The following is a 12,506-nucleotide window of genomic DNA, read 5'->3' as shown; positions in this document are numbered from 1 at the left end:
AGACGGTAAAAGGGTACCGGGGTTAAGGGGAGCTGAAGAGCGGCGACCACCTTCACGCAGCACCAGCAACAGTGGTTCGCACACTAAGGGCAATAGCCAACATGGGGAGCCGGGAAAAGGCTCTAAGTGGGACACAGACTATGTACCTAAATGTGTAAATTGTCATGAGAGGGGCCACACAGCAAAAATCTGCCCACTAAATGATGAGCCCATGCAATGCAACAGCGTGGAACCTTATTCGCTGTTGTCCCAATGTATGGGCCCTAGCCCAGAGGACCCCTTGAATAACCATCTGTGGGCATTTGTAAAGGTTAATGGTAAGAGGGTTCGGGCACTTCTTGACTCTGGGAGTATGGTCACACTAGTGTCCGAATACCTATTGCCCATTAAGAAGAAACAGGTAAACAGTTCACAAAGAGTGGCAATTTGTTGTATACATGGGGATAATCATGAATATTCCACTGTTGATGTTTTTTTTTAAACAGAATTTGGTTCTTTAGATTTCAAGGTGGGTGTTGTACCCAAACTGGCACATGATGTGTTAATAGGACCCGACTTTCCCCATTTTCTAAAAATGTGGTCCCCAGCTCAGAATAGCGCCCAGAGTTCAATAGCAGACCATAACGAAGTGTTAGAAGAAACAAATCCTTTCCCTTTTTCAGAAATGGAGGTTGACGAGGGCCCAAATAAGAAAGGGGAAAAGGAGGAGTGCTGTGAAATTCCCTTCCCCATCACTACTTTGGTAGGGAATACCCCAAATCAAGATGTTGATCAGGCACTTACCACCCCAGTACAGGATAAGACCCTCGCTGACCTAGAGGTCAGTCCTGGGAGTTTTAAGAAGGCCCAGTGGGAGGACCCCACATTAGCGGTAGCAAGGGGAAATATACGGGACCAGAATAGTACTCATGGCCAACCAGATAGGTCACTTGCTTACCCCTACTTCGAGGTAGAGAACGACCTAGTATATCGGGTTGATAAAAGAAAATCAGTTACAACTAAACAATTGTTGGTACCACGGACATTCCGTAACGTAGTATTACACCTCGCACATAGTCATCCATTGGGGGGACACCTAGGGGTGGAAAAGACAAAAGAAAAGGTTCTCCGAAGCTTTTATTGGCCTGGGGTTCTGGCAGAAATTACAAACTATTGTTCCTCATGCCCAGAATGTCAGATCACCGCCCCGTTCAAAGCATACCGCAGCCCATTGGTACCCCTTCCCATAATAGAGGTACCATTTGACCGGATTGCTATGGATCTAGTAGGACCCCTAATAAAGTCTGCTAGGGGACATCAGCATATATTGGTAATATTAGATTATGCTACCCGATATCCGGAGGCAGTTCCCCTACGTAGCACCTCTGCTAAAAACATAGCAAAAGAGTTAGTACTTCTGTTTTCCCGGGTCGGAATTCCTAAAGAGATCTTATCTGACCAGGGAACACCATTTATGTCCCAAGTAACAAAAGAGCTATGTAAACTCCTAAAAATCAAGCATCTCAGAACCTCAGTCTATCATCCACAAACAGATGGTTTAGTGGAAAGGTTCAATAAAACCTTAAAGAGCATGTTACGCCAGGCGGTCGATAAGGATGGGAAAAACTGGGACTGTTTGTTACCATACCTGTTATTTGCCATTAGGGAAGTTCCCCAGTCATCCACAGGCTTCTCCCCGTTTGAACTATTGTATGGCCGACATCCAAGGGGCTTACTGGATATAGCCAAAGAAACTTGGGAACACGAGGTTACCCCTTACAGAAGTGTAATAGAGCATGTTGCCCAAATGCAGGACCGCATTGCTGCAGTCCTACCCATAGTGAGGGAACACATGGAGAAAGCTCAAGAAGCACAAAGGAATACGTATAATAAGGGTGCTAGGGTCAGAATTTTTTTTCCAGGTGATAGGGTACTAGTTCTGGTTCCCACCGTGGAGAGTAAATTCCTTGCTAAATGGCATGGGCCATATGAGGTCTTGGAAAGAGTGGGAGAAGTAAATTATAGGGTAAGGCAGCCAGGTAGGAGGAAACCTGAGCAAATTTACCATATTAACCTACTCAAGCCCTGGAAAGATAGAGAGGTCTTGTTAACCCTAGTACCCCCAGGTCCGTCAGAGAATCAAGAAACTGACCCAGAGGTTAGCATAGCTGAAACACTGTCCGTGCATCAGAAACGAGAGGTCCAGAGTTTAGTGAGAAGGAACAAAGAAATCTTCTCTACACAGCCAGGTAAAACTAACGTAATTAAACATGACATAGTCTCTGAACCGGGGGTCCGAGTTAACCTTAAACCGTACCGAATCCCAGAGGCCAAGAGAGAGGCTATAAGTTTAGAGGTTAAAAAAATGCTAAAACTAGGCGTAATTGAGGAATCCCAAAGTGGGTGGAACAGCCCTATAGTTTTAGTCCCAAAGCCAGACGGTACAACAAGGTTTTGTAATGACTACCGGAAACTAAACGCGGTGTCAAAATTTGATACTTATCCTATGCCCAGGGTGGATGAACTTGTAGAGAGACTGGGCAAAGCCCGATATCTCACAACCATAGACCTAACAAAAGGGTACTGGCAGGTTCCCCTCACAGAAAGGGCAAAAGAAAAAACAGCCTTCTCAACCCCAGACGGCCGCTTTCAATATAAGGTGCTGCCTTTTGGCTTACATGGAGCTCCCGCCACATTCCAAAGAATGATGGATAAAATTTTAAAACCACATGTTCGGTACGCTGCCGCCTACCTGGATGATGTGGTAATCCATAGTGAAGATTGGCAGTCCCACCTTCCAAAGGTCCAAGCTGTGCTCGACGCAGTTCGGTCTGCTGGACTAACTGCTAACCCCGCTAAATGCACTATTGGTCTGGAGGAGGCCAAGTATCTGGGGTATTCTATTGGTAGAGGGTTACTCAAACCACAAACACTCAAAGTAGAGGCGATACAAAATTGGCCAAGGCCAGTCACAAAAAAACAAGTAAGGACCTTTTTGGGGTTAATTGGCTACTATAGGAGGTTTATTCCCAATTTTGCAACTAAGGCAACCCCACTAACCGACCTCACAAAAGCAAGAGGACCGCTAATGGTAAAGTGGTCCCCCGAAGCCGAACAGGCCTTTAGAAGCCTGAAAGAAGCTCTCTGTGCCCAACCAGTGTTGGTCACACCTGACTTCTCCATAGAGTTCGTAGTCCAAACCGACGCATCTGAGGTAGGGCTGGGGGCGGTACTCTCCCAGGAGTCTCAAGGGGAGGAGCACCCCATCCTTTATTTAAGTAGGAAACTAAATCCCCAGGAGAAAAATTACTCCATAGTCGAGAAAGAGTGTCTCGCAATAAAGTGGGCTGTAGAGACACTCAAGTACTATCTGTTGGGGAGAAAGTTCCGATTGGTCACAGATCATGCACCCCTTACCTGGATGTGTCAAAATAGGGAGAAGAACGCTAGGGTGACCAGGTGGTTCCTAAGCCTACAGCCCTTTAAATTTTCTGTGGAACACAGGTCGGGCACAAACATGGCAATGCCGACGGGATGTCAAGGATGCACTCCCTAATATCCATGGTCGCTCACCCCTCGAGGTCTGAGCTGGGGGGGAGGATATGTGACAGAAACCAGGGGTTGGTAATAAACTCCATATACAGGGCTCCCAGGATACTGAACAGTTTCTGTCCTGTCTAAGCTGAACAGGGCAGCCTCGTGGTACAGGCACTCCATTCCACAGTTTGTCTGCTGCCTGTTTTCTGTCACCTGTCATGCTGATTAGAGTTCAAGTATATAAGACCTGTTTCCTGTTTCCTCTGGGCCCCGCCCAAGAGCCTGGAAGGCTGCTGAACTGCAGAGGGGTGAGAAAGCCTCTTTCCCAAATCGCTTTATTCATTCTGTTAGTTTGTCTAAAGACTGCAAAGGTACTTATTTTGTTGGTGGAAGTGGACAAGCCACTTCCAACTCTGAGTTAGGGACATCTAAGTTTAAGTTATCGCTCAGACGAGCAGCTTTTTGTTTGGCTTTGTTTTCTGTTTAAACTGTGGCAGTCTCAGTGCCTGGGACTGAATAAACCAGGCATAGCCTGTTTAAAGGAACAGTACGTGACGTCTCATCATTTAACCTACCCTAAAAGACCGTGTTCTAACAGTCCCGGACAGACGGCGGAGCCCCGGAGTAAGCCGTTTGTCACAATATATATATATATATATATATATAAAATATTATTTTTTCCGTCTTTATCTTCTTCCTCATTCTGTGTACAGTACAGTAGTTCATTGGGAGAGGAGAGGTTTTGTGTACATCATTACTGCTGTTTATATACTGTACATTTGACTGTACAACAGATTAGACTGGACACAACACCCCACCTCCCCCCAGGCCACCCTTTTTTCCTGAAACGACAAGAAAACAAAAAATTAGTGCAGTTATGTGCGTACTGGATTATGGCATTGTGTGATGTGTAGTACTACTGTAGATGGCTGGTGCTGCTTTCTCTGGAAAAAAAAATTAAGCAGTTAGTAAGCAGTTACTGTAGTACTGTCAAACTAGTCTATACTGGAACTACTGTATACTCTGACTACTGTTAAATACTATGTAACCAGATGGCTGGTGCTGCTCTCTCTGTAAAGAAAAAACTGTAACTACTGTATACTCTGACTATTAGGAAAGAAAAAATCTGTGCCATACATACCTGTATCATACTGTACTTACAATACTACAGTACAGTACTACTTTACTGATGCTTGCCCATTACGCGCGATGACAATGGGTAACACAGTCGCAATATGGTCTATATATTTATTGCAGCGTTCCACGGTGAGTACATCTTTCCAAAAACTCATTATGCCTTTCGCCAACTCGTCCTTTTTGGAGGGTTTCACCACTTTCCGGATATGGTCCTTCAGCTGATGCAAGACCATTTCGATCGGATTGAAGTCTGGCGATCTGTCATTGGAAAAAAAGGACAATTAATTGTAGAGATACAGTACACAGTCAAAACAGTGGTAAAAAAAATGAGACACGGTTACCGCACTTACTCCGCTGGAGTCTTCACCCAGTTGATACTGCGCTCAAGGATATGCGCTGTTGACGCGGTGTGCTTCGGATCGTTGTCCTGGTAGAAATGGTGACCATCAGGGAACTCACGTGTGATGTATTGCACTATCTAAGGACAATTTTGTCTTGGAAGAAAGCTTTATTCATGAATCCTATAACAAGAAAAGAAAAGTGCTCAAAAAACTGCACAATAGTACAGTACAGTGCATACAGTAAGTCTACACTAGTACATTACAGTGCATAAGGCTACATTATATTTTATATATTTTACCTTCAAAGATGACAATGCATCCTGGTCCACGCCTAGAGATGGCACACCACACATGCAGCTTCACGGGGTGTTTTGGCTGCGACTTCATAGATATGCGACCTTTTATGTGGAATGCATAGGTTGCAAATCTCTCCAGCGACACAGTAGACTCGTCAGTAAAGATGCAATCCTGGAAAGTTTCTCCACTGTCGATCCATGCCTGGGCCTGGACCACTCTTTTTATTTTGTTTACATCCCGTATCATGGGGTACGCTCTGTAATGACAAGGAATAAATAATTTTAGCGGTACAGTACAGTTTCCTAAACAACACCTTTACCTCCTGTACTGTCCAGTACTACTGTAACCTCACACGTCCATATTTCCATCCAATGCTGCGTCTCATCTTCTTTATGCTGGTCTCGGACACAGTGAGATTGTGATTTTCCTGCAGAGTGTATTTGACCCTTAATGCACTCTTCTCATCCATTCTCCTCACTTATTTTGTCCACCAGAAGAGTTGTCTCCCTACAATGTAAAGAAAAACAATCCAGTGAGTTACAGTGTAGTAGGACTCAAACACAGTTCTACAGTATCAATATGCAGCAAAATATATACAGTATACTGTTGTAATATAAATATACAAAATATATATACTGTTGTAATATAAATATAAATACAGTATACAAAATATATATATTGTAATATAAATATAAATATACAAAATATATATACTGTTGTAATATAAATATACAAAATATATACAGTATACTGTTGTAATATAAATATAAAAAATATATATACTGTTGTAATATAAATATAAATACAGTATACAAAATATATATATATTGTTGTAATATAAATATAAATATACAAAATATATATACTGTTGTAATATAAATTTAAATATACAAAATATATACAGTAAACTGTTGTAATATAAATATACAAAATATATATACTGTTGTAACATAAATATAAATACAGTATACAAAATATATATATTGTTGTAATATAAATATAAATATACAAAATATATATACTGTTGTAATATAAATATACAAAATATATACAGTATACTGTTGTAATATAAATATACAAAATATATATACTGTTGTAATATAAATATAAATACAGTATACAAAATATATATATTGTAATATAAATATAAATATACAAAATATATATACTGTTGTAATATAAATATACAAAATATATACAGTATACTGTTGTAATATAAATATAAAAAATATATATACTGTTGTAATATAAATATAAATACAGTATACAAAATATATATATATTGTTGTAATATAAATATAAATATACAAAATATATATACTGTTGTAATATAAATTTAAATATACAAAATATATACAGTAAACTGTTGTAATATAAATATACAAAATATATATACTGTTGTAACATAAATATAAATACAGTATACAAAATATATATATTGTTGTAATATAAATATAAATATACAAAATATATATACTGTTGTAATATAAATATACAAAATATATACAGTATACTGTTGTAATATAAATATACAAAATATATATACTGTTGTAATATAAATATAAATACAGTATACAAAATATATATATTGTTGTAATATAAATATAAATATACAAAATATATACGGTATACTGTTGTAATATAAATATACAAAATATACATACTGTTGTAATATAAATATAAATACAGTATACAAAATATATATATTATTGTAATATAAATATAAATATACAAAATATATATACTGTTGTAATATAAATCTACAGAAATAACAAAAATATTAGATACAGTACTGTAGATCTACAGTATATTATATGATATAAATTTGTTTTTTTTAAGTTGTATAAATATACTTACGCGTTAGTTACCCTTGGTGCCCTTTTGCGTTCTCTGTTTTTTCCGTGTGCATGATAGCTCACGGTGGTTGCTGGCACACCGAGGTCAGAAGTAGCTAACCAGCATTGGATAGCAGCAATTCGGTGTCCGCTCGTGTACATCTCCTTAAATCGCATGCTGAGATCCTTGGTAATCTTTTTAACATGCATTGCTGCGAGTAGAAAGAAATACAAACACAAGAATGTATATTCGATGTTTAGTCGATGTGTATTCAATGTGCAGTGAATCCACAAAATGGATGGTGTATTTATACGGTAATGACTCACATTAGAGTGCGCCCACTTTCAACACCTGTACCTCGCCGCCATGCATAAAAGGTTACACACTTTGCATAGCCGACCAGTCGATCTTTATCTGAACTTGCCCTTGTACAGATACTGCATTGTGCCATCTGCTTCCATGGATCAACCCCGATTCTATGGAAGCAGGAACCCACTCGCTTCTGTCATGCAGAAAAAGCAAAAGGCGGTTGCCGTTTCCACGCCAAGGCCAAAGCGACAGGCTAAGGCCAATAAAGAAAACCTTCTGCTGACCCCAAAGGCTAAGGGTTTTAATAGACGTCAGCCTTATTATGTCAAGAAGAAATACGGTGATGTACTCTCGACGCAAAACGATTGGCAGCCAACCCATCGAAACCGCAGACCACGTCCTCACATACGCTTCGACGACTCTGCCACCGTCTTCTCCACCCCTCATCCTCGACGCTGCCGCCGCCCTCCCGGAAACCCACAGGCTATCTTCTCCAGTTCTATCCGACGATGCTGCCGCTGGTGCCTCTGAAATCCATGGGTCACTTTCTCCTTTGCTCTTAGACGACTCTGCTTCTCGCCCAGAAATCCAAAGGTCACTTTCTCCATCCCTCTTCGACAACGCTGCCGCTTCTCCTCTACCGGATATCCACAGGTCACCTCCTCCACCCTTCTTTGACGACGCTGCCGCTTCTCTCCATGGAACCCCCATCTCATCCTCCGTTGCACCCATCCACCCAGATATCCACACGACATGCACCAGAAGCAGCTCGTTAGACCGGATGCTGAATGGGATAAGTGTGGATATCCCCGGGAACTCTATTGTGCTGGCAAAGATAGATCTGCTTCTGGAGACCATGCTAAATGTGGAGCAATGGATGCTACATATGGATCAACGGATGCTAGATAGGGATCAACGGATGCAACATATGGATCGACGGATGGAGCAGATAGAGGCTGACATAGCGGGTATACATAATTTGATCGGTGTTCATGCCCCTGTTTCCCCGACGCCGGAACAGGAGGGTGGAATGGATGTGATGAATGGGAGCATCGACACCCTTCCATCACCAAGCGCACCCCCTCAACCAGAAGATGTAGTGTACATGTATGCCATTGAGGAGGACATGACAACCCCATCAAGACCACGCCAGGAGACAACACAGCGACTAAGACAGGAGGAAAGCTTCCTCCCAGGCAACCTACCCCGCCCGTCACCTCAAGCACACCCGCTCGCAGAAGACCTATATTCGCTCGCATCAATATGGTGCCCGACATCAGCCTGTGCGATCTGCCACCGGCGCTCAGGGAGAAGTATAGGGTGATGACTGCTGGTGCACCCCACAAGTATGCCTTGTTACTTTTTAAGCACCATGTGCCCTACTCGTTGTACTGCGACTGGGCCTTCAGAGTGAACTATGAAGGATATCGCGTAAAAAAGGTGCTTCCTGCCAATTTAAGAAAGACCATTCAGGAGGAATTGCGGCGCTTTTATACAATTACAGATCCTATAATGAAAGGCGTTCAAGACTGCATTAATGACGTTTTAGGCCATGCAAGGAATCGGCCATGGAAGGACAATCTGGTGGACTTTCTGGTTTAATCACGGGTACTGTAAGACCATACTATTGTGCTGAACTGTACTGTACATGTTTTGACCTGCTGTACTTAAATAAAGGAGATGTTGTTGTGTGTTTTAACTTGTATTTATACCGAAATGTTTTAACTTGCTGTACACACACACAGGACCTGCACAATTCCAGTCCCGGAGGGCCGCAAACAGACCCGGTTTTCAAGGTTGTCCTGAAAACCGGGCCTGTTTGATGCCCTCGAGGACTGTAGTGGTGCAGGCCTGACTGACTGTTTTGCACACCATCCCACTGTACTGTATATTTTTCTTTAATAAAGGAGATGTTGCGTTTTGTACTGTATACTGTATTTTATGAATAAATATTTTTTTAATCACAGGTAAGACCATACTGCTGTGCTGAACTGTACTGTATGGTACTGTACATGTTTTGACCTGCTGTATTTAAATAAAGGAGATGTTGTGTGTTTTAACTTGTATAAATAAAAAAATGTTGTTAGTTTTAACTTGCATTTATACAGAAATGTTTTAACTTGCTGTACACACACACACAGGACCTGCACAATTCCAGTCCCTGAGGGCCGCAAACAGGCACGGTTTTCAAAGGTTACCCTGAAAACCGGGCCTGTTTGCTGCCCTCGAGGACTGTACTGGTGCAGGCTTGACTGACTGTTTTGCACACCTTCCCACTGTATTCTGTATGTTTTTGACTTGCCGTTCTGTAATAAAGGAGATGTTGCGTTTTGTATATTTTATGAATAAAGAATTTGTTTTTATAACATGTGACTGTAAACTGTAAACAAACTGTAAACCATACTGACTGACTGTAAATGTTTTTACTTTCTGTACATAAATGTAAATGTTTTCAGTAGCAGTAAACCATACAACTGTTGATGTTTTGAATTGCTGTGCACTTAAAATGTTTCTACATTGTACAGTATTTGTAAATAAATGTTTTTGCACTTACTACACCAATAAAAGAACATGTTGATTTGTTTTACATTGTTCCATTGGCTCCTTTGCTACTGTAACAAAATACAGTGTTTCTAGAATGTACACTACTGTCCAGGCATACTGTACTGTATACTGTAGGCATGCTCAGTACAAGAGTATTAAAAAAAATAGAAGACACATACTGTACTGTACTGTATGTACTGGCACTGTATAGAAAACACATACTGTATGTACAGTACTGTAATGCATGTAGAATAAATGCATAGTTTTTATTTTTTCAGGTTTATTACACAGTATACTGTATATAAAAAAGTATTGTATACTCTACAGCCGGAAAACATCAGCATACTGTTTCAGGTACAGTATTCTATCCTAATCAATAACAACGGCCACTAAACTGTAGACTCCGGTACGTGGGTTTTTAAATCCGATTCAGCAATTACAGCAATTACTGTAATGCTCAGCCCCCTAAAGAAGTTCCCAGCCAGTCCCACCAATAATTTTCTCAGGGGGCGTCTCCTGTTCACATGCGCCTACCGTCAATTTAATGACACGCATACTGTATGCGTTTCAAGAAGGTTCCAATGCGCATGCGCCTAGCGTTCCACCAATTGTTCAGTATCTGCAGTACAGTACTGGAGAAACCGATCAGCCAATGATATTGCTTACAGGAGAATCGTTTGACTTTTGAATTGCACGTACCGATATTGATACTGTATTGTCAAAATAAAAAAAACACAAAAAATAATACGGCAACAATACTCACCATACAATTTCCCATTCAGCTGGCGCCGGCGCTGGCCACTGCCAGTGCAGTGTTCTTGATCATCCACGTCGATAGTTGGCAGCGGGACTACTACACCTGTAGTCAGCTGATGAGGCTGGAAATTGCTTAGGTACATGCAAGCTTGATCGAAACTGCACACGAAATCCGGCTCAGGCTTGCTGGACAGACAGCAAGGGTTGTCACTGACGGTGGGACCATTATTGGAAGCCAGTGCTGGTGATGGTGCTGGTGCATTGCTTGTCAGCGACTGTCGTTTCTTAGTTGGTTTTAACACGACCTTTCGCCTTTTGCCGTCTGCATGATCTTAGATACAGGAAAAAGCCGGTGATACACACCAATTCCCTCCAATAAATTGTGGCTCAATACGATAAAAACAGGGATCGCTACATAACATTTTCCTTATTGCACGCTTTCACGCATGAGGAGCTGGCAAAAATTTGTAAAAGTCATAGTTTTCGATAAAATACTGATAAATTTGAACAACTGTTGCCATCTTATCATCTGTTGCATTAATCGCGGCCCATATCAAATACGCGTAACTTCTGTCGGGTTTTTGGAAAGCGGGCTGCACTTGAACACTCATGGCGGGCGGGTCTCTGGAGAATACTGTAACCGAAACTGGTCTTTGTCTTTCTTTAATATGAAAAGCCTAAATTGATACATTTTTGCAACCTCTTCCTTCAGTCTCAAGGCCAAGTTACAATAGCACACTGTGGCACTGTAAGGCCGCTGCCCGCTGCGGTTCTTACCTCAGCCGCCGGGGCACGCGGCACCCGGTCACGTGGACCTCCTCTCCTTCCTGAACTCCCGGAAGCCCCTGCTGCCCGTGCGCGCCGCCGTGGAAGGTCCGCGCGCGCCTACGGTCCCTGCCTTTCAGTCCGGCGAACTCAACCCGCCCCTTCCGTCGCGCGCGTCGTGCGCGCGCAAGCTACTATGTCCATCTCTACTGCCGCTAATGTTATTGTTCCGTTCCCACCTGTTCTGCATCCTGCCTCAGCCTATAAGCGCTCTACCTACGTCTGACATCACCGCTGGAGGTTCTCATTGGTTCCTGTCAGTATTTAGTGCCTCCAGCCCTGAGCTGATTGCTGAGCATAGTCAGTCTCTAGTTGTGCTTGCTACAAGCTACTTCGCAGTCTGCTTTTGTCTTCTGTCACAGACCCTAGCCTGAACCTGGACTCCCGATCTCTGGCACCCTCGAACCCCGGCTCACTCAACGGACTTCTGCCTTCTCCTCTCCTCTACCCTGGCTTTGGACACCGACTACTCTTGATCTCTCCTACCCCAGATCTGGCAAGTACCTCTACCACTCTACTCTCTCCTCTCCCGAACAAGGCGATCTACACGACTCTGCTTACCGGACCCGCTCACGCGGTTGTAGGGCGGTGGTTTTCCTGTATCCCCACCTCGGCCTCGCGGTCCAGTCCGGTTTGTGGTGAGCACTCCTATATTCCCGTGACATTATGCTCAGCCCAACAGACCTGGACTCCGCCGAGGTGGGTCGACGCCTGAGCGAACACGATGGCCTGTTCAAGGAAGTAGAGAACTGTTTCTCCCAAAATAACCAGCGTATGGAAATGCTCCAAAACTCCCTGGGTACCATTTCGGAGCAACTCAAATCCCTTCTGTCCTCTCCCGAGGCTGCTGCCGCTCCTCCTGCTCCTATTTTTTCCCCGCCGGTACCTATGACTCATTCCCCGGAACATCGTCTACCTTCCCCCAATCGCTATTCGGGAGAGCCT

This window comes from Ascaphus truei, chromosome 2 (genome assembly GCF_040206685.1).
Source record: "Ascaphus truei isolate aAscTru1 chromosome 2, aAscTru1.hap1, whole genome shotgun sequence".
In the NCBI taxonomy this organism is placed as follows: domain Eukaryota; kingdom Metazoa; phylum Chordata; class Amphibia; order Anura; family Ascaphidae; genus Ascaphus; species Ascaphus truei.
Note: the sequence above shows the minus strand (reverse complement) of the source record.